Source organism: Sorex araneus, chromosome X (genome assembly GCF_027595985.1).
Source record: "Sorex araneus isolate mSorAra2 chromosome X, mSorAra2.pri, whole genome shotgun sequence".
NCBI classification, from domain to species: domain Eukaryota; kingdom Metazoa; phylum Chordata; class Mammalia; order Eulipotyphla; family Soricidae; genus Sorex; species Sorex araneus.
In genome coordinates this window covers 8,210,912-8,234,978 of record NC_073313.1, presented here as the reverse complement: position 1 = coordinate 8,234,978, position 24,067 = coordinate 8,210,912, and positions in this window count along the sequence as shown.

The window sequence follows — 24,067 nt, the reverse complement described above, 5'->3', positions numbered from 1 at the left end:
GTCTTTGTGGGTGTGTGTATTTCTCCGTATGTCTCTGTGAGACACTGTTTGTGCATGTGTATTTCTGTATATGTCTGCGTGTATCTGTGTACATATGTGCATTTCTGTATAAATGTGTCAATTCATCTGTTTTCAAACCTGTGTGTGCATGTGGGTGTGTAACTATTTGTCTGTATATTATCTGTGTATGCAGGTGAGCAGGTGTAAGACTGTGTACATCGGTGTTGTGTTTGTGTGCGTGCGTGCAGGTGTCTGTGTGTATATGCCTGTACCTATGTGTGCGTATGTTTGGTGTACATATATATATGTGTGTGACTGCATACATTGGGGGGTGCCTGTGTAGGACAGTTGTATGTCTGTTTCTTTGTGTGTCTATGTCTGTGTTTCTGTGTGTATATATGTGTATATTTGATTGTGTCTATGTTTCTATGTATATACCTCTGAATCTTATGCTGTCATAAGTGTCTGTGTCTATGTGTGTATTTGCATATGAGTGTATGTGGATGTCTGTATATCCATCTGTAAGTGTCTGACTGCACTACTTCTGTCTGTGCGTCATGTGTTTGGGATCATGTGTGTGTATATGTCTGTGTGTTTCTATGTAAATATCTGTGTGTGCATGTGCGCATGTGTATCCATATGTGCATCTGTGAGTTTGTACATGTCTGTGTGTTCATTTATCTGTGCACACATGTCTGAATATTTGTGTCTCTGTATATGTCTGTCAGTCTGTGCATCTTTATTCGTGTCTGTGTGGAGATGTGTGTCTTTGTATATGTCTGTGTGTATCTGCATTTGCACTGGGTGTTTCTGTGTATATGTACTTGTGTGCCTTCTGTGTCTATGTCTGTCTGTATGTGTCTACATGTCTGTGTCAGCATGTATGCATCTGCATATCTGTGTATATACGTGTGTGGGTATGTGTCTATCTGGCTGTCTGTATACATGTGTATCTGTACATGTCTTTAGGTGAGTTTGGGTCTCTCTGTATGGCTGTGTATACGTCTGTGTCCCAATGTCTGTGCATGTATATGTCTATGGGAATATGTATATCGCTGTGTGTCTGTATATATCTTTGCATGTCTGTATGGCTATATCACTGTCTATGCAAATGTGTCTGTGGATATGTATGTATGATTGTCTCTGTGTATCTATTTGTGTCTGCGGCTCTGTGTGTGAAAATAGGTTTATATTTGTACGTGTTTCTGTGTATGTTTATATGTGTGTGCGTGCATGTATGTGTATCTGTCTATATGTCTGTGTGTCTCTGTATATATGTCTGTGAGTGACTATGTGTGCGTGCGTGCGTGTGTATATCTGTGTATATCTGAGCCAGTGTCTGTACATATGCCTGTGTGTTTACATGTGCATTTATCTCTGTGTGCCGGTGTATGTCTGTGCACATGTCTATGTATGCAGGTGTATTTGTACATTTCTGAGTGTCTGATTCTGTGTGTATAATCTGTTCTGTGTGCATTTGTGTGTTTTTATATATCTGTGGGCATGTACGTGTGTTTTTGTGAACGTGTTTCTGGTTCTGTATAAGTCTGTAAATGTGGGTGTATATCTGTGTATATGTCTATGTGTGACTGCGTAAGCATATGTGTTCATCTATATGTTTGATCTATGTGACTATAGGTCTGTGTGTGCACATGTGTATATGACTGTGTCTGTGTATCTGTATCTGTGTATTCTTCTGTGTATCTGAGTATGTTTGTGTATATATATATATTTCTGTGTGCGTGATTATTTCTATATGTGTGTGGGCATGCGTCTGTGTGTCTGTATATATCTCTGTGTGCACTGTTGTTGTGTTTCCCTCTGTGAGTGTATACCTGTGTTTCTGAATAAATGTCTATTGTGTGTCTGAGTCTGTGTGCATGTCTAATGTCTATGTGTACATGTGACTTGTCTGTGTCTGTATATGTCTTGTCTTTTTGTGTGCACTTGGGTGTATGTCTTGGCACATGTCTACGTGTCTTTGAGTGTGCATGTGTGTGGTGTTTGTGTATACGTCTGTGTATATGTGTGTATCTTGTGTGCATGTGTCTGTGTATATGTGTGACTGTGTGTCTATGTGTATGTTGTGTATGTCTGTGTGTGAATCTGTGTGTACATATGAATATGGGTCTGTGTTTGGGTGCCTCAGTGTATAGGTGTGTATCTGTACATTTGTGTCTATATATGTTTGTGTGTGTCTCTGTACATCTATTTGTGATTAGGGATATGATCATGTGTGTCTATGTATATGCCTTGTGTCTTTTTATGTGGCTATGTATGGTGTTTGTGTATATGTCTGTGTGTAACTATATATACCTTTATGTCTTTTGCATGTGTGCTGTGTATGTCTCTCCGTGTCTTTTTATATGCCTCTGTGTGTCCATGTGTATGTCTCTCTATATGTTTGCATATATTTGTGTGTGCATATAGGTGTGTCTGTGTATTTGTCTTTCTATCCGTCTATGTGTCTATTTATGCCTTTGTATATATCAGTGTGTTCGTGTGTCTCTGTCCTTAAGTGTCTAAGTATATTTCCATTCGTGTCTTTGCGTCTGTGTGTGTGTATCTTTGTGTCTCAGTCTGTATATAGGTCTATGTGTGCATGTGAGAGTCTTTGCGCATAATTTTGTGTTTCTGTATTTATGTCTCTGTTGTATGTCGGTGTGTGTCTGTGCACATATCTGTGGTTTGTGTGTATGCGCCTGTGTGCATCTGTGTCTATGTATTTTTATGTTTCTCTGTATCTATATGATAGATGTGTGTCTATGTCTGAGTGTCTGTGCGTCTGCATATTTCTGTGTCTGTGGACATTTGTGTAAGTCTCTGTATATGTGTGTTGTGTCTGTGTGTGCATGTGGGAATATAGCTGTATGTATGTGTCTGTGAGAATCTGTGAGTCTGTGTATGCATATATTTGTGTCTGTATATGTCTACGTGTACCTCTGTGTGCGTGTATTTCTGTATATACATGTCTGTGTGGCTTATGTTTATGTCTGTGTCTATAGGTTTGTGTGTCTGCTTATATGACTCCATGTGCATGTGTTCATTATGTGTCTGTAATCTGTTTTTTGTTATATGTGAGCATGTGTTCTGTTTATGTATGTCTGTGTATCTCTGTGTCTATCAATATTACTTTGTGTTCTGTGTGTCCATATCTCTGTGTGTGCGTATGTGTGTGTCTGTGTATGTTTGTGTGTTTGTGTCTATATATACATGTATACATATATATATGTATATATATATACATATCTGTGTCTGTCTATATGTCTGTTGTGGACATGTCTGTTTAAAAATCTGTATTGTAATTGTGTTTGTACATGTGAGTGTGGATGTGTACATTTCTGTGGACATGTCTGCGTGAGTCTTTGTGTATATGTCTGTGTGCTTTTGTGTCTGTGCATATAGCTGTGTATATCTCTACTGTATCTATTTCTGCATGTCTGTGTGTCTGTCATTGTGTTTATGTGTCTATATATCTGTGAGTCCCTGTATCTTTTATATGTCTGTGTGTGTGCATGTGTGTCTGTATATATGTCTGTGTATGTGGCTCGTTTGTTTGTGTCTATATATGTTGTCTGTCATTTCTGTGCATGCAGGTGTGTGAAAGTGTGTGACTTTGTCTTTGTGAGTGCAAATGTGTGTCTGTATGAGTGCATGTGTGTCTGTGTGTGCATGTCGGTGTGAATATGTGTATATGTGTATCTTTGTCTATATAGTCTGTGCTGTATATACACTTGCATATCTCAGTTTATGTGTGTGTATGTGAGTCTATGTCTCTACATGTGGGTTTCTGTGTATCTGTGTGCTTACGTGTGAATAACTGTGTCAATATATGTGTATGTGTTCATGTGGATGTATGTCTGTATGTGTGTGTATTTTATGTGCCCGTGTATGGTTTGGGTATATGTGTGTGTCCTTGTGTAGGTGTGTCAGTAAAATCACAATCACCTGTGCATGCTTTTGTATATATGTGTCTACCGATGTGTTAAATGTTTTGTGTGTCCATATGTCTGTGTACTTATATGTGTGCATTTGTGTGTGAGTCTGTGTATACATTGTGTTTTGTCTGTGTGCATGTGGGCATGTGTATATGTCTGAGACTCTATATGTCTGTGTCTATGAGTGCATATATGTGTTTGTGTATATGTATACCTGTGTTTTTGTATAATTCTGTATATCTATGTATATGTGGGTCTCTAGATGTCTATGAATATATCTGTGAGTGTGTATGCACATTCTGTTTGTTTCTGTAGATATGACTAACTGCGGCTCCGTGTGTGTTGCATCTATGTCTGTGTACGTATATATGTTCTCTGTGTGTCTGTGTATATGTCTGTGTAAGCACGTGTATATTTGTGTGCATCTATATGTCTGTATCTGTGTGCAAATAGGTGTGCATATGTCTATGTGTGTCTGTGTCCATGAATGTGTGTGTGCATGTCTATGTCTGTGTGTGTCTGCATGTGGGTGTGGGTATGTGTATATGACTGTGTCTGCACATTTGTGAGTCTGTGTATATATCTGTGTCTCTGCTTATGACTGTGTTTATATATGTGTTTGTCTCGGCATATGTCTGTGTTGTATCTATGTGTGTGCACGTGGGTCTGAGGCTGTGTCTATGTCTGTGAGTTCTGTGTGTACATGTATGTCTGTGTGTGCATGTTTTCTGTGTATATGTATGTGTATCTCTGTATGCATCAGGTGTGTGACTGTGTGTATGTCTGATTATTCCTCTATGTGTGTCTTTGTATATGTCTGTGGGTGTGTGTGTCTATGTATGTCTGGGTATCTCTCTACGTCTGAGACTAGTGTGTACATGCGTGAATTGTATCTGTATATACTTGTATGCATCCACGTTTATGTCTCTGTATATGTGTCCATGTTTCTATAAATGAGTGTGCCTCTGTGCATATTTCTTTTCTATCTGTGCATGTGCGTTTCTGTGTATATGTCTGTGTGTCTTGTGTATGTGTGTTTCTGTGTGTATGTCTGTCTTCGTACATGTCACTATTTCTCTGTGTGTGTCTATATCTGTGTGTCTGCTGGTACATGCACGTATCTGTGTATAAGTCAGTGTGTATCACTTTGTGTTTATGTGGGTGTGTATCTGTGTGAATATGTCTAAGTTTTATGTGGCTATATGTCTTTGTGTGTATAGCTATATATCTGTGTTCATTTATCTTTGAGCATGTTGTGCCTGTGTGAATGTGTGTGCACGCAGGTACACATGCGCCTGTGGGTTTTGCATTTATATGTGTTTGTATGTGTATATCTATGTGTGCCTGTGTGTATCTGTGTCTTTGTATATGTCTGTGTGCATTTTTCTGTGTGTCTATATGTTATCTGTGTGTCTGTTTCTCTGATTGGGCATGTGTCTCTATATGTCTGTGTCTGACTCTGTGTGTATGACTGTTGTGTGTCTGCTGTGTATGTCTGTGTGTACATCTGTATATACATGTTGGATTATATCTGTATATTTGCCTGTGTGTATTTGTACATTTGTCCCTCAGTGTGCATATATCTATGCATCTCTATTGCGCATGTCTGGGTCTATGTCTGTGTCAGTTTATGTCTGTGTGTGCATGTGTGTCTGTGTATATGTCTGTGTGTATCTGTATATATGTCTGTGTTTTCTGGTGTGTTGCACGTGTTTATCTGTTTTTTTCTGTGTGCATGTCTGTGTGTGCATGTGTTTATCTATGTATGTATCTGTATTATATGTCTATTATACAAATTAGTGTCCGTCTGTGTATGTCTCTGTGTGTCTAGGTTTATATATGTGTGTAAATGTGTGTGTCTATATATTGATGTGTGTCTCTGTGCACATGGGGGTCTGTATGAGTCTGTGCTTATATTTCTGTTTGCAATTGTGTGTCTATGCATGTGTGTGCACATGAGTATATGTCTGTTATATCTCTTTGTTGTATCTGCACTTTGGTTTGTGTCTGTGTATACGTCTGCAAAAGTCTCTGTGTGTTCATTTCTGTGCATGTGTCTATGTGTTATTGTGTCTGTGTGACTATGCATACACCTTTGTGTCTGTGTGAATTCCTGTGTCTTGTATATATCTTTCTGTCTGTCTTCATGTATGTATGCAAGTGTATGTCTGTGTATGTCTCTGCATGTGCACACGTATGTGTATGTGTAGATGCTGTGTTTATCTCTGTCGATCTATATGACTGTGTTTCCATATGCCTGTGTGTGCATTTGTAAGTCTGTGTGCTTGTATGTGTCTGTGAAAATATCTGTTTGCATGCACGTGTGTGCACCAATGTGTCTATGTTTATGTCTATGTGTGTCTACGTGTCTATGTATATATATCTGTGTATCTATGCATGTGTCTATATATGTTGTGTTTCCATGTGTGCATGTGTGTGTCCATGTAAATGTGTGTTTCTGCATATATATGTTGTTTGGTATCTGTGTGTATACATTTGTGTCTCTTTATCGCAAGTGTCACTCTTTGCATTTGGCTGTGTATCTGTTTATATATTTATGTGTGTGTCTATATTTCTGTGTATGTTTGTGTGTTCATGTGTCTGTGCCAATATGTGTGTCAGTGCATATGTTCGGGTCTATCTGTATATTTCCTTGCCTTTGTGTTTGTGTATGACTTATGTTTCTCTGTGCCTGTGTTTCATGTATGTTATCTGTATACATATCCACAGGAACATCTGGGTGTTTGCAAATGATTATGTATATGTGTGGCACATGTGTGTGACTGGGTGTGCTTCTATCAGTGTGTCTTGTGATTGTGTGTATTCACATATCTGTATATCTGTTTATGTGTATCTTCCTTATATGTCTGTCTTTATCTGAGTTTGTTGTGCATGTGTCAGTGTATGTGTCGGTGTGTTTCTGTGTGTCTCTGTGTGTATATATCTATATATGTCTGTGTATGCCAACAAGTGAGTCTGTGTATATCTCTGTGTTGTCTTTGGCTCACCATGTTAGTATGTTTCTGTGTATGTCCGTGTGAATCTCAGTTTGTGTATGTCTGTGTGCATGCTTGTGTCTCTGAATATATATATCCATGGGCATGTTTGTCTGTGTGGATATATGTATTTTTGTGTACACATTTGTATATGTCTGTGTTTGCACGTGTACCATGTCTAAATACATCTGTGTGCATATGTGTCTGTGTGTAGGCCTGTGTATACTGTGTATGTCTGTGTGCACATGTGTGCTGTTTGTATATATTTATATGTCTCTGTATCTGCATGTCTCTGTGAGCATATGTGTGTGTCTGTGTATGTCTGTTTGTGTGCGTGTTTGTGTGTATATGTCTGTGTGTATGTCTGTGTGTGCAAGGTATGTATTTGTGTGTATATATATATATCTGTATGTGAGTGTCTGTTTCTGTATGTGTGTTCATGTGGCTGTGCATGTGTGTTGTGCACCAAAGTATCTATCTATGTGTCTGTCAGGGGTTGCACACATGTGTTATGTATATGTGTGTCTATTCTCTATGTATGTCTGTTGTATGGGCATGTTTATGTGTCTGTGTATTTGTATGTGTGTGTCTGTATATGTCTCTGTGTCTGTTTCTACGTATATATCTGTATGTAATGTGTTTTTCATATGTCTCTGTGGGAGTGCATGTGTTTGACTGTGTATACGTCATGTGTGTCTCTGTGTGCTACACAGAATTATACACAGATGCCTACACTTATGCACAAAAGACACAAAAAGACACAAACTTATGCATGAAACTATAATAGACATGCCTGTGTACATGTCCTTGTTGTCAGTGTGAATGCATGTATCTCTATGTCTGCATGTATCTAAGTATATAGTGTTTGTCTCTGTGTATTTCTGTATATGTCTGTCTGTGTCTCTATCTGTGTGTCTGGGTGTGTCTGTGTGTTTCTGTGTTTCTGGATATATGTTTGTGTGTGTCTGATTCTGTGTCTGTGTATATGTGTGCCCTATGTATCTACATGTGTCTATATATGTCTGTGTATATATTAGTGTGTGGCTATGTATGTCTCTGCATACGTATGTTGTGTCTGTGTGCATGGTTGTGTGTGTCTCTATGTACGTATCTGTGTTTATCTGTATGTCTTTTTGTGCATAAATGTATGAATCTGTGTATAATTCCGTGGGTATATATGTCTGTAAATATATCTATGTGTCAGTGTATAAGTGTGTCTGCCTGTATATCTGTGTATATGTGTCTTGTGCATCTGTGTGTGGCTGCCTATATGTCTCTGTGTATGTCGATTTTGTAGCTGTGTGTGCATGTTTTGAGCCCATATATAATTTCATGTTGTGACTGTGCTGCATGTTTGAGTATGTCTGTGTGACTGTCTGTATTTCTGTGTGTGCATGTGTGTGTCTTTATACAGTCGGTGTGTTTGTGTGCATGCATTGGGTGTGTCTGTGTATATGTCTCTGTGTCTGTCTATATGTCTGTTTTTGTATGTTTAGGTGTGTGCTTGTGTGTGCGTGCATGTCTCTGTGTCTATCCATATACCTGTGTCTGTGTATATTTCTGTGTGTTTCTCTGTGCTTGTGTGTGAACTGTGTCTCTGTATTTCTGTGGAGGCCTCTATGTGTATATGTTTGTTTTGTCTTTGTGTGCCTTTGTATATGTCTGTGTGTTTCTGTGTGTCTGTCTCCTATATATGTCTGTGTTTGTGTCTGTCTATATGTCTTCATATCTTCATATGTATTTGTGCATCTATTCATGCATCTGTGTGTCTATGCAAATATCTGTGTGTCTCTGTGTCTGTATATGACTCTGTGCTTGTGTCTATGTATATATCTGAGTATATCTCACTATGTGAATTTGGGTGTGTGTCTCTGTGCATAAGTGAGTATATGTAAGTTTTCATCAATTTATGCCCTATGTTTGTATGTCTGTGTATGTGTGCTTTTGTTTAAATGTCTATATGTATCAGTATGTCTGTGTGTGCATGTGCTAATGTCTGTGGGTATGTATATGTGTCTAAGTGAATGCATCTGTCTCTGAGTTTATATATATGTTTGTGTCTCTGTATATGTGTATATGTCTGTGTATGCACGCATGTGTGTCTGTGTATATGTCTATGTGACTGTGTATGTTTTTGTCTGTGTATATATCTTTCTGTGTATCTTTGTTCATGTGTGTCTTTATATCTGTGTCTCTATGTATGTCTGTGTCATGTATGCATCAGTGTCAGTGTATGTATTTCCTCTAGTAGTACATTGTCTGTAAATACCTATGTGTGTCTGTATGTCTGTGTGAGCACTTGTGTGTCTATCTGTAAGTGTATGTTTCTGTGTCTCTATGTATATTTCTGTGTGTTTTTTGCTTGTGCACATGTGTACATGTGTATATGTTAATGTGTTTATCTGTTTATACAAATGGGTTTATATGTCTGTGTTGTTTGTGTGAGATTATGTGTACATCTGTGCTTGAATATGTCTCTTTTTGCATGTATATCTATACATATGTAGCTGTGTTTTGTGACTGTATACATCTGTGTGTCTGTGTGTGCATGTTATGTATCTATGTATTTTTTGTGTATGTCTGTTTGGAAAAAAGTGTCTGTGTATATGCCTGTGTATTTGTGTCATTCTGTGTGTCTCTGTGTGCACATGTGTCTATGTACATCTACTGTGTCTGTATAATTGTGTGTTTTTGAGTGTGAATGTGTCTGCATATAATTATGTGCCTGTGTACCTGTGTATCTTTGTATATATAAGTATGTCACTTGCATACGTTTCTATATGTGTATACATATATTGTGTGTATGTATATTGTGTATGTCTGTGTGTACATGTATATGTCTGTGTTAGCATAAGGTGTGTTTATACATATGTGTGTTGCTCTCTGTATGCATGTGTCCATACATATATCTGTGTTTGTGTATATGCTGTGTCTGTTCTAGTGTGCATGTCTGTGCATGCATGTGTCTGAATATGCCTGTCTGTGGACATATGTTTGCTTCCGTACTTCTGTGTGTATATGTCGGTATGTGTTAGTGTACGTGAGTTTGTGTGCATGTGTCTATATGTATACTAGTTGTTTGTGTGTGTATGTGTGTATCTATGTTTGTGTACGAGTTAGTGTGTATAAATGTGAGTTAGCATGTATATCTGTGTATGTCTACATGTCAATGTACTTGTGTTTGTCTGTGTCTATATGTATGCATCTGTGTGTCTATGTTCATTCTGTGCACATGTCTGTATATATGTACAGTTGTAGCTGTGTGAATGTGTGTATGTATATGTCTGTGTGAGTCTCTTTGTATGTTTGTGTATATATTTGTCGGTGTGTATGCTAGAGTGTATGTGTCTATGAATATATCTGTGTTTTTGTCTGGATATATGCCTGTGTCTGTATGTGCTTGAGTGCGCATGCATGTAAGTGTGTCTATGTATGCCTGTGTTTATATGTGTATATGTATGTACATATTAATTGTGTCTATATTTATGAGACTCTATGTACTTTCATGTGTCTATGTATGTCTGAGTCTATGTGTGCACAACTCAGTTTTCTGCACATGTGTGTGTATATGTGGGTGATGATTGTAGGTATGTGTATATGTCTGCGTGGGTCTGTGTGCATGAGTGTCTGTGTTTATATCTATGCATCTTTGCATTTCTATGTATATCTGCTATGTCTATCTCTGCATCTATATCTGTGTTTGTGTGTCCACATAGCTGTGTTTCTATGTATATGTCTGTGTGTCTCAGTGTGTGTGCATGTGTATGTGTCTGTATGATTAGCAGTGCATCTATGTGTATATCTGGGTGTTTATCATTGTGTTTCTGTGTCTATATACCTGTTAGTCTCCGTGCGTCTTTATATATGTCTGGATATGTGCATATGTCTGTCTATAGCTGCTTGTGTGTGTCATTGTGGGTTTGTGTCTGTGTGTGTTGTCTGTCATTTGTGTATGCAAGTGTGTTTATGTTTCTGTGTCTGTAATAGTGCATGTGTGTCTCTGTATGCATGTCAGTGTAAATCTGTGTATATGTGTGTCTTTGTGCATGTAGCCTGAGCTTTGTGTACGTGTATACATGCGTATGTGTGTGCATGTGTGTCTCTGGTTCCATGTGGATAACTGTGAACACACATGTGTGTGATTATGTACATGTGAGTCTCTATACATCACATATGTCTGTGTGTGCATGTGTATGTATGTCTGTGTATATGTCTGTGTGTCCATTTTGTGTGCATGTTTATGATTTGGATATGTGTGTCCTTGTATGTGTGTTGGTATATTCATCTGTGTATCTGTGATTGCCTCTATATATGTGTGTGCACCTGTGTACTTTAATGTCTTGCATGTGTCTGTGTTCATTTTGTGTGTCCACATGTCTGTATATTTGTCTGTGCACATGTGTGTGAGTATGTATACATGTGTTTTGGCTGTGTGCATGTGGGTATGAGTTTATGTCTGGATCTCTGTATGTCTGTGTCTGTATGTTTGTGTTTGTGTATATTTGTGTGCCAGCGTATAATTTTGTATCTGTCTATATGTCTGATATATGTCTATGTATATATCTGTGTGTGCATGTGTATGCATCCTGTAGATATGACTGTAACTCTTCCTGTGCATGTGTTATATCTATGTCTATGTATATATGTCTCTGGTGTATATGTCTGTGTGTACACGTGTATCTGTGTGTGCATCTTATGCTGGTGTGTGCCTCTATCTGCGTATATGTCTATATGTCTGTGCACCTGTTTTGTGTGTCTATCTCTATGAGTGTCTGTGTATGTCTTTACATTCTCTGTGTATGCGTGTGTCTTGGTGTGTATATGAATATCTATGTGCATGTCTGTATATATGTCTATGTGTGAATGTGTGTGTACATGTATGAATCTATGTCTGCGTGTGGGTGTACGTCTCTGTATGTGTCTGTCACTGCACAGGTATGTGCATCTGTGTATGTCTGTGATGAATTTATGTGTGTGCATGTGGGTCTGGTAGGTGAGTCTCTGTGGTAAGTGTATGTCTGTGTCTTTCTGTGTATATGTCTTTCTGTGTATATGTATGTGTATCTGTGTATGAACTGGGTGTGTGACTTTGTGTGTATATCTGGGAATCACTGTGTGTCTTTGTATATGTCTGTGTGTGCATGTGTGTGACTGTGTAGGTCTGTCTCTATCATTGTGCATTTTTGTGTCTTTATATATGTCTGTGTCTTTATGTTCATGTGTATGCACACTGTGTATATGTTGCTGCAAGTGTACATGTGTGCGTGTGTCTCTGTATGTCAGGGAGTTTGTTTATATGTATATGCATGTGTCTGAATTATGTCTACATATAGGTGTACATTTGTGTATGTGTATGTCTCTGTCTACATGTCTCTGCCTATCTGAGTCTCTGTGTGTCTGTACATATTTCTTCTCGGTCTGTACATATGCATGTGTTTGTGTATAAGTCTTTGCATGTCTGTGTGTGCACCTGTGATTGTATGTATATATGTGTGTCTGTCCTTGTCACTATTCGTTTCTCTGTGTGTCTACATCTGTGTGTCTGTTGGTACATGCATGTATCTGTATATATCAGTGTGAATCTGTGTAAATATGGGTGTGTGCATATATGCCTGTATTTGTCTATATGTCTTTGTGTGTATACCTGTATTCATTTATCTTTGCGCATGTTGTATCTGTGTGAATGTGTGTACAAGTGTACACATCGTGTTTTTGCATTTGTATGTTCTGTATACTCATGTGTGCCTGTGTGTCTTTGCATATGTCTGCATTTGTGCATTGTTCTGTACTTCTATGTATGTGTGTCTCTTGTGTTTCTGTGGGTCAGCACGTGTGTATGTCTATGCGTCTTTCAGTCTGTATGTGTATGTCTATTGTTTGTGTGTTTCTGTGTATCTGTGTGTGTATATGTGGGTTTATGTCAGTGTATATGCCAGTGTGTATTTGTATGTTAGACCCTCGGTGTGCATGTATCTGTGTGTCTCTATTGAAGATGTCTGGGTTTATGTCTGTGTAAGTTTATGTCTGCGTGAACATGTGTGTCTGCATGTGTCTGTGTATATGTCTTGTCTGGTGTGTTGCACATGTGTATGTTTTTTCTTTGTAAATGTCTGTGTACATGTATGGGAATGCATGTGTTTTATGTATATGTGTTTTTCTGTGTGTATCTGTGTGTCTGTGTATATGTCAATGTGCATGAGTCTTTATATCTATGTGTGTTCTATTTTTGTATGTGTGTACATGTGTATCTCTGTATATGTCGCTGTGTGTCTGTGTGTACATGTGGGTATGTGAGTCTGTTTATATTTCTGTGTGTGCATCTGAGTCTGTGCATATATGTGTACATGTTTATATGTCTATGTTGTATGTCTTTGTTGTGTCTGTATTTCAGTTTGTTTCTGTGTATATGTCTGCCTAAGTCTCTGTTTATGCCTGTGTATGTGTGTGTCTATGTGTTATTGTGTCTGTATGACTATGCATATACCTTTGTGTCTCTATATAAGTCTGTGTTGTGTGTATACGTGTCTATGTTTCCTTGTGTGTGCAAGTGTGTGTCTATGTGTGTCTCTATTCCTGTGTGCACATGTACTATGTATGTGTCTGTGTCTGCGTCTATTTCTGTCTCAATCTGTGTTTCTGTATGTCTATGTGTTCATGTGTGTGTCTGTGAGTGCATCTGAGTGTATAAGTGTGTCCATATATCTGTGCATTGTGTCTGTGTAAATGTCTGTGTGCATGTGTCTATGTATATATCTCTCTGTGCATATGTCTATGTGTCTATGCATATGTCTATATGTATATGTTGTGTTGCCATGTATCCATGTATGTATCTGTGTACATACTGCATGTTTCTGCATATATGATGTGCTGTTTTGTGGTATCTATATGACTCTGTATATGTGTGTAATGTCAGTATGCAAATATGCATGTGTCTATGTCTGTGTCGCTCTATGCATTTGGCTGTGTCTGTTAATATATCTATATGTCTGTCTATATTTCTGTGTATGTTTGTGTGTTCATGTGTGTGTGAAAATATGTGTCAATGTATACATTTCTGTGTGTCTATGCATTTTTCTGTTTGTGTTTGTGTATATGTCTTGCCTGTGTGTGGATGTGTGTCTGTATACATGACTATGTGTATGTGCACATGCCTGTGTGTCTATAAATAACACTGTATGCATATATGGGGCAGATGTGTGTGACTGAGTGTGTGTCAGTGTGTCTTTTGATTGTATCTATATATATATCTGTATCTCTGTTTATGTGTGTCAGTATATATATATATGTCTGTGTGCACTGTGATTGTGTCTGTCTATATCTGTGTCTGTGTGTGCATATTTTAGTATATATGTCTGTTTCTGTGTGTTTCTCTGTGTATATTTATATGTGTGTCTAAGTGTGCCCACGTGTGAGTCTGTATATCTGTTTTATATGTGGGTTTACATGTTGGTATGTCTCTGTGTATATGTCCGTGTGACTCTTTGTGCATGTCTGTATCTGTGTGTGCATGTTTGTGTATATGTTTGTGTATGTCAGCTTTGTGTGGGTATGTGGGTCTGTGTGTACAACTGTATGTGTGTTTATGTATCTCTATGTGTCTCCATGTGTATATGTTTGTGTATGCATGTGTCTGTATTTATATCTGTGTGCCTTACTCTGTGTTTATATGTGTCTCTGTGTGTGCATTTCTGTGTCTCTGGGTACATAGCTCTGTGTGTCTCTGTGTATGTCTCTGTGTGTCTCTGTGTATCAACATGTATGTCTGTGTGTGTTTGCATGTGGGTGTGTATCTGTATATTTGGGTGTGTCTCTGTGTACATGTCTGTCTCTCTTTGTGGTCAGATTTGTGCATGTGTTGGTATATGATTATGTATCTTGGTGTATGTGTGGGCTAGAGTAATAGACCAGCAGTAGGGCGTTCGCCTTTCATGCGACCGACGCATGTTCGATTCATCCGTCCCTCTCAGAGAGCCCAGAAAGCTACCAAGAGTATTGCGTCTGCATGGCAGATCCTCGCAAGCTACCCATGGCGTATTCGATATGCCAAAACAGTAACAATAAGTCCCACAATGAGAGATGTTACTGGTGCCCGCTCGAACAAAGCGATGAGCAACAGGATGACAGTGACAGTGACAATGTGTTTATGTGTATGTCACTGTGTGTATGTTTGTATATTTTTGTCTCTGTTTCTCAGTGTGTAAATATTTGCTGTCTTGTGTACACATCTGTATATGTGTGCCATATGGTGCTCTGTGTATATGGCTGTGTGTATATGTGTCTCTGTATTCCTTTTTGTGTATGTATGTTTGTATAAATGTGACTGTGTACATATATGTCTATGTGTGCATGTTTGTGTGTGTTCGTTTGTGTCAGTGTACACATGTGTGTCTCTGAATATGTCTGTGTGTGCATTTGTGTATCTTCGAACATATGTATCTGTGTTTCTCTGTGTGTATGTGTCTGTGTGTGGTATATGTCGGTTATCTATTTGTAAATGTGCATTTGTGTTTACATGTGTGTACTGTCTCCAGATGTCTGTTGTACATGTATTTGCATTTTGTATCTGTGTATGTCTGTGTTGAGTGTGCATATGTCTGTTTATTTGTGTGCTTTTGTGTCTTATTATACCTGTGTGCCTCTGATTGTCCGTCTATTATGTCTGAGTGTGTCTGTGTTCACATGTGTTTCTGCATATGTGAGAATCTATATGTATGTATATTTCTTTTGTGTCTATGTGACCACGTTTGCATGTCTCTGCTTCTGTGTATACATTTATCTATGTTTGAATATATATGTATCTGTGTATGTCTCTGTGTGTATATTGCTGTGTATATGTATGTCTATGTGTAAGCATATATGTATGTCTGTGTCTGTGTATCTGTGTATATGTCTGTGTATGCTCATGTGTGTCTACCTGTGCATGCTGTATATGACTGTCATTGTATGTGCATACATGTCTGTGTGTCTGTCTATATATGTGTCTACCCATGTATGTCAGTATATAGTTATTTCATTGTGTACATATGTAACTGTGTGTGACTTCATGTCTGTATGTGACTGTATATATCTGTGTGTGCATGTGTGTCCCATTTGTATCTGAGTATATCTGTATGTCTTTGTGAGCATGTGCTTGTGTCTGTATATGTCTCTTTGTGTGCACACATGTGTTTGTATATTTCTCTGTATGTGTGAGTAGATGTGTATCTATATGTATGTGTGTACATTTAATTGTGTACTTGTGTGTGACTTTGTGTTTGTGTGTATGCATGTGTGTGTCTATGCATATGTGTGCATATATTTCTATGTGTACAATATATGTCTGTGTGTGCATGTGTTTGTACCTGTGTTTCTGCAGATATGTCTGTGTTTGGGTTGGAGCGATAGCACTGCGGACAGGGCATTTGCCTTGCACGCAGCTGACCCAGGTTCGATTCCTCTGCCCCTCTCTGAGAGCCCTGCAAGCTACCGAGAGAATCCTGCTTGCACGGCAGAGCCTGGCAAACTACCCATGGCATATTCAATATGCTAAAAATAGTAGCAACAAGTCTCACCATGGAAAAGTTACTGCTGCCCGCTCGAGCAAATTGATGAGTAATTGATGACAGTGATGACAGTGATGCCTGTGTTTGTATTAGTGTGCATGTGTCTGTGTCTATGTATTTCCATGTATCCATCTCTTAAGGAAAAAAGAGACGTTTCTACCTACCTCTTGAGTCAAGGCAGGAGGAGAAAGATTCCTTCAGGAGACCTAAAGGACGGTGGCTCCTGTGACAGGAAAACAGCTGCCTCTTTTCTCAACACTTTTGCACGAGTGAGCCGGCAGTCGGGGGAGAATGCACGGAGACTCTGTCACACAGACCCCACTGCGAGGAAAGGACACAGCATGCAGCTTACAGAACAGCTCAGAAGACACAGTCAAGTGTATAGATCGGACAAGGGCCGAGCCGCAGGACAGTAGGGAAGGTATCTGTCTGCCCTATATGCAACGGACCCAGGTTCGATCCCCGATACCCCCCAGGCCCCCTGCCTCTCCCAGAGTGACTCCTGAGCAGAGCCAACAGTAAGCCCTGACCACCACCACATGTGAGCAAAAATACTGGAATATTAATAATATTAAATGTGCAAATTATTCTTTAAAATCAATGTGCAAGATTGCAAAATGAAACCTAAATTCAGACTAGTCTCTCTTGTTTATATGTCTGTGTGTGAGTGTGTATACACCTCAATATGTTTTTTGTATATTTCTGTGTACATGTCTGCCTGTGTGAGTCTCTGTGTGTGCATGTGTGTTTGTGTCTGTGTGCATCAAGAGCCCGTGTATATATATATCTATTACCTGTATATATATATGTGTCTGTATGTATATGTGTACATGTGTGTTTCTATATGTGTTTCTCTGTGTGTCCATGTGTCTGTGCAATATTTTCTGTAAGTATGTCTGCATTGATGTGTGCATATCTCTGTGTGTCTGTGTATACATCTGTGACTGTTATACCGCATGTGTGTGACTGTGTGTCTATGTATATGACCATATGTGCCTGTGTTTATATCTCTGTATGTCTGTGTACATATTTGTTCTATTTGGGGTGTGCCTCTATATATGTCTGTGTCTTTGTGCATGTCTGTGTGTTTGTGTGTGACTGAGTGTGGCGCCAAGTGTGTGACTGTCTGTGTCTATGTATGTGTCCATATGTGTCTGTGTATACATCTGTCTGTGCATGTGGGTGTTTATGCATGTGCCTTGTGTGTCCGTGTGTGCAAATGTGTATGTGTATATGTTTATGTCTGTGCCGGGGCTGGAACGATAGCACAACGGTAGGGCGTTCGCCTTTCATGCGGCAGACCCGTGTTCAATTCCTTCGCCCCTCTCAGAGAGCCCAGCAAGCTACCGAGAGTATCACGCCACATGGCAGACCCTGGCAAGCTACCCCTGGTGTATTTTGTGTACTGGATATGCCAAAAACAGTAACAATAAGTCTCACAATGAGAGATGTTACCAGTGCCTGCTCAAAATGTCTGTGCAGAGGTTTTTGTGTATATCTGGGTGTCGTGTATGCATGTGTGTCTGTGTGTATCTGAGTATGTCAGTGTAATATCTGTATGCCTCTGTATATGCCTATCTCCACGTGCATATATGTGTTTGTGTATAAGTCTGTTTCTGTGTCTTTGTATGTGGGTGTGTGGGTAGTTATGTCTGTATATACCTGTGTCTATCTACATACATGTCTCTGAGTATCTGTCCATGTGCATGTGTATCTGTGTCTCTGTAGGTTTTTCGTGATATTTCTTTGCTTGTCTTGTGAGTGCACGTGTCTTTGTGTCTATGCATATCTCTATGTGTGTGTATTTCTGTGTATTTGTGTGTGTCTCTGTGTTCCTGTGTGGACACTGTGTCTGTGTATGTCTATGTGTTTCTCTGTGTGTATGTCTGTTCATCTATGTGTGCTTGTGAATATGTCTGTTGTGCTTCTGTGTATATGACTTATGTGTATGTAGATGCATGAGTTTGTGTATATGTCTATATGTTTGTTTGTGTGTGTTCATGCATTTACCTGGGTATCTTTGTGTATATAAATCGATGTCTCCATGTGCATTTGTGTATAACTGTGTGTCTATAAATCTGTGTATGTTTGTGTGAGCATATGTGTTGGTGTATGTGCGTGTCTGTGTGCATATTGGTGTCTCTGCTTATGTCTGTGTGTACATACAAGTGTTTTGTGTGTATGTTGTGTCTGTGTAAATTTTATGTGCATGTGTTTATATATCTCTATATATGTGTGCGTATAATGTTTGTGTCTCCGTATAAGTCTGTATCTGTCTTTGTGTATATATCTGTATGTGTCTGTGCGTATATTTTTGTGTATGTGTATATGTCTGTTTGCACATATCTGCACATGTGTCTACGTGTAAGTCTGTGTGTGCATGTATGTCCCTATTTACAAGTGTGTGTAATCGTTGTCTGTGTATATTTGTGTATCTATATCTGTGTCTTTGTTAATCTATATGTCTTATGTGTACATGTGTTTTTCTGTACACAAGTCTGTATGTGTGTCTCAGTGTGTGCATGTAGGTATGTGTCCATGTATATGTCTGAGTGTGCATAAATGAGTTTGTGAATGTCTGCTTGTCTCTTTATATCCGTGTGTGCATATGTGTGGTCTCTGTGTATATGAGTGTGCCTGGGTATATATCTGTGTGGATGTTTATATGTCTGTGGATGTCTGTGTCTGTATGTCTGCTTGTGTGCATTGTGTGTGTCAGTGTAGACTGTACATATCTGTGTCTGTGTAGATGCCTGTGCATGTCTCTATGTTTCTTTGTATATGTCTCTGAGTGCCTGTGTATGTGCGTGTGTGTGTACCTGTATGGGTCTGTGTATGTTTGTGTATGTCTCTGCATGTGCATATGTCTGTGTCTATGTATCTATTTACGTATATTTGGTTTATTTTTTGTGTGTGTGCACTGTGTCTGTGTCTCTGTGTATGTCTGTGTATACCTGTGTTTATGTCTGTGTTTGTGTCGAGATGCCCATGTATGTATCTTTGTGTGTGTTCATCTGTCTGTATGTCTATGTGTGTATGTGTTTCTGTGGGTCTGTGTATGACTGTCTCTCTGTGTCTGTGTGTGCACATCTGTTCATCTGTGTTTACGTCTCTGGGTTTGTATATCTGTGTGTCTCTGTGTGTTTTCATATATGTCTGTGAGCCAGTATGTTTGTGTGTGCACTTGTCTATGTAATTGGTATGTGTGTCTAAGTATATGTCTGTGTGTACCTGTGTGCACACTTGTGTCAGTGTAAATGTCTATAAATGTGTGCATACTTTTAACTGTGTGTATGTGTCCTTATATAGGTCTCCGTATGCATGTGGGTGTCTGCGTCGGTGTGCATCTATGTCAGTGTATATATCTTCTGTTTGCACGTATACTGTGTCTAAATACACCAGTGTGCATGTGTGTCTGTGTGCAAGTCTGTGCATTCTGTGTATGTCTGCGTACATATGTGTGCCTGTGTATGTCTGTGTGCATGTGTGTTGTGTATATATGTCTGTATCTGTATGTATATATCCATTTGTGTGCATGTGTTTGTCTTTGTATACGTCTGTATGTCTGTGTGTGCACAAAGGTAGTCTGTATATGTGTATGTCTCTGTGTATGTGTCTGCACATCTGTTTAATGCATGTGTGTATTTGTATATATATCTGCATGTGAGTATATGTCTGTGTTTCTGTGTGTGTTCATGTGTCTGTGCACGTGTGTGCCATATGTCTTTGTATATATCTGTGTGTCTCTGACCCTGGTTTACACAAAAGTATGTTGCGTATATGTCTGTGTATTTATTCTGTATGTATGTCTGTTACGTGTGCAGTTTTATGCATCTGTGTGTTTATATATCTGTGTGTATATGTCTCTGTGTCTGTGTTTCTAAGTATATGTCTATATGTAAACTGTGCTCTTGATGTCTCTGTGGAAGTTTATGTGGTTTACTCTGTGCATATGCCATGCGTGTCTGTGTGTGATAGAATTATACATGGATGCATACACTTATGCACAAAAAGACAGACATACAGACTTGCACAAAAAGACATACAAATATGTCTGTGTATGCCTGTGAACATGTCCTTATTGTCTGTCTGTGTGCATGTGTGCATTTCTATGTGTCCATGTGGCTAAGTATAGAGTATCTGTCTCTGGGTTTCTGTGTATATGTGTATATGTCTGTCTGTGTCTGTGTTTCTGTATGTCTCTCTGTATGTGTCTCGGTGCCTCTGTCATTGTGTGCACATGAGTATCTGGATATATGTCTCTGTATCTGATTCTGTGTGTATGTTTCTGTTCTGTGTATCTGCATATGTCTCTGTATATGTCCGTGTATATATATCTGTGTGTGGCTATGTGTGTCTCTGCATACGTCTATTGTGTCTGTGTGCATGGTTGTGTGTGTCTTTGTATATCTGTGTTTATCAGTATGTCTTTTTGTGCATGAATGTATGCATCTGTGTATAATTCTGTGTGTTTGTGTATATGTCTATATGTGTGTATCTGTGTCTAAGTGTGTCCACATGCGTATATATGTGTCTGGCACATCTGTGTGTGGCTGTCTATATGTCTCTGTGCATATCAATTTTCTATCTCTGTGTGCATGTTTTAAGCCTGTGTATAGTTTCATGTTGTAACTGTGCTGAATGTGGGAGTGTATCTGTGTATGTCTGCATGAGTCTGTCTATCTCTGTGCATGTGTGTGTCTTTATTTAAGTCTTTGTGTGTCTATCTCTGCATGCATTGGGTGTGTCTGGGTATATGTCTACTGTGTGTCTATGTTTCTATGTTTGTCTGTGGATGTCTAGGTATGTGCTTGTGTGTGAACTGTGTCTCTGTATGTCCGTGTGGGTCTCTGTGTATAGATGTCTGTGTGCCTTTGTATATGTCTCTGTGTCTGTCTCCTTTTGTATATATCTGTGTTTGTATCTGCCTGTATGTCTGTATATGTATCTGTATGTCTGTTCATCGTCTGTATGTCTATGCAAATATCTGTGTCTCTGTATATGACTGTATTTGTGTCTATGGATATGCCTGTGTACGTCTCACTATATGCACTTGGGTGTGTGTCTTGTATACAGGTCTCTGTGTGCATAAATATGTGCATAAGTGTGCATGCATGTTTTCATCTGTTTATGTCCCTGTGTTTGTATGTCTGTGTATGTGTGCTTTTGTGTAAATGTCTGTATCAGTATGTTTGTGTATGTGTGAATGTCTGTGTGTGGCTATGTATATGTCTGAGTCTGTGTGTTTGTGTCTCTGTATTTGTGTATATGTCTGTGTGTGCATGCATGTGTATCTGTGTATATGTCTATGTGTCTATGTGTGTCGGGGAATATGTCTGTGTGTATATATGTGTGCATGTGTCTTTATATGTCTGTGTCTCTGTATGTCTATGTCATATATGCATCAGTGTCAGTCAGTGTATGTCTGTGTTTGCTCTTGTACATTTTCTGTAAATATGTTGTGTGTGTATCTGTATGTGTGTATGTAAGTCTGTCCGTGGTCTCTGTGTTTTTGTTCACATGTGTCTGTGTCTCTGTGTGTATATGTGTGGTGTGTGTATATTTCTGTGTGCCTCTATCTGCATGTGTCTGTGAGCATGTATGTGTCTCTGTATGTGTCTGTGTGTACGCAAGGGCATGACTGTGTATGTGAGTCTCTGGTTCTATGTCTGTAAATCTGTGTAATATTTATGTATCTGTGTATATATCTGCGTGTGAGTGTTTTGTGTAGTGTTCATGTGTCTCTGTGCATGTCTGTTGTGTGTCTATGTATATATCTTGTGTGTCTCTATGTCTATGTATATGTTTGCGTGCTTTTGTCTTTGTGTGTGCCTCCCTGTGTCAGTGGGTGCACATGTGTATGTGTTGTGTTATGTTTGTGTATGTCTAATTCTGCATGTATATGTCTGCTGTATATGTGCATGTTTGTTTCTGTATCTGTGTATATATGTGTGTCTATGTATGTTTGTGTGCCCACAGGTGCGTCTCTGAATGTCTATCTGTGCCTGAGTGTTTACCTGTGTATATGTCTTTATTGTCTGTACACATACTTATGTGTCTCTGTATGTATTTACACACAGACACACACAAACCAGTGTAGTGTGTGTCTGTGTGTCTCTGTATGTCTGTTTGTCTGTGTGCGTTCATGTGAGTCTAGATATGTCTGTGTGTCTGATTCTGTCTGTATCTGTCTGTTCTGTGTGACTGCATGTGTGTGCCTTTGTGTATGTCTGTGGTATCTGTGTGCATGTTTATGTCTGTTTATATATCTGTGTATCTGTATGTCTTTTTCTGTGTAAGTGTAGCCATTTGTGTATAAATCTGTGTATTTGTGTCTGTATATGTTGTGTGTGTCTGTGTCTGTGTGTATCTGTATGTGCAGTGTAAGTGTGCATCTGTATATGTCTCTGTATATGTGATTGCATGCATGTGTGTATGGCTGTCTACAGGTCTATGTGTATCTCTGAATATATCAATTTTTATGTGTGAATGTTGTAAGTGTGTGTAAGTACAAGTTATGACACTGCTACATGAGGGTGCCTGTGAGTCTGTATCTATGTCTACTTATGTGTGTGCCTTTATATATGTCTGTTGTATCTGTGTATGCTCTGGTTGTGTCTGTGTATATGCCTATGTCTCTGTGTGCTTGTGTGTGTGCGCATGTCTGTGTGTCTCTGTATATGTCTATGTCTGAGCGTGCGCACGTCGTGAGTCTGTGTATAAGTTCATTTTATGACTGCTGCTTATGCATGTTGTCTGTGTATATGCCTGTGTGAGTCTGTGCGTTTCTTTGCATATACCTGTGTATCTGTGTGTGCATTGGGTGTTTCAGTGTGTATATATCTGTGTATCTCTGTGTATCTCTCTATATATCTGTGTATATGTGTGTGTGCTTGTGTGTGTGTCTGTATATACGCTTATGTGTCTTTGTACATAGCTTTGTGTCTTTGGGTTTGTTTCTGTGTGTCAATGTGTGGACGTTTGTGTCTCTGTATATGTTTGTTTGCCTGCATATGCACGTGTCTCTGTATATTTGCACATGTGTTTGTGTGTATGTGTGTGTCTATGTATATTTCCATGTCTGTTTCTGTTTGAATGTGCACACGTTGTGAGTCTGTGTATAAGACCCTGTTGTGACTTATTGCATGTGGGTATGACTCCATGTACATATCTGAGTCTGTGTGTGTCTCTGTTTGTGCACGTGTGTCTTTGCATATGCTTGTGTGATTCTATGTGTGCACTGGGTTTGTCTCTATTCATTTACTGTGTGTCTTGTATTCACAAAAGAGGGAGGAAGGACAAACCAATGTTATCCTACATGTGTCTATATGTCTGTGTGTCTATATATGAATGTGTGGGCTTGCGGTCGCATGTGTGTGTCTGTGTATGTTTGTGTCTATGTGTCTCTGTGTCAGAATGTGCACATTTGTCTATGAATTTCTGTGTATGTCTGTGTGCGCATGTGTGTAACAGTATCTATGTGGGTGTGTCTGTATATGTCTGTGTCTGTGTGTGCGCATGTTATCTGTGTATAAGACCAAGTTATGTATTGCATGTGTGTCCGTGTATATGTGAGTCTGTGTGTGATTAT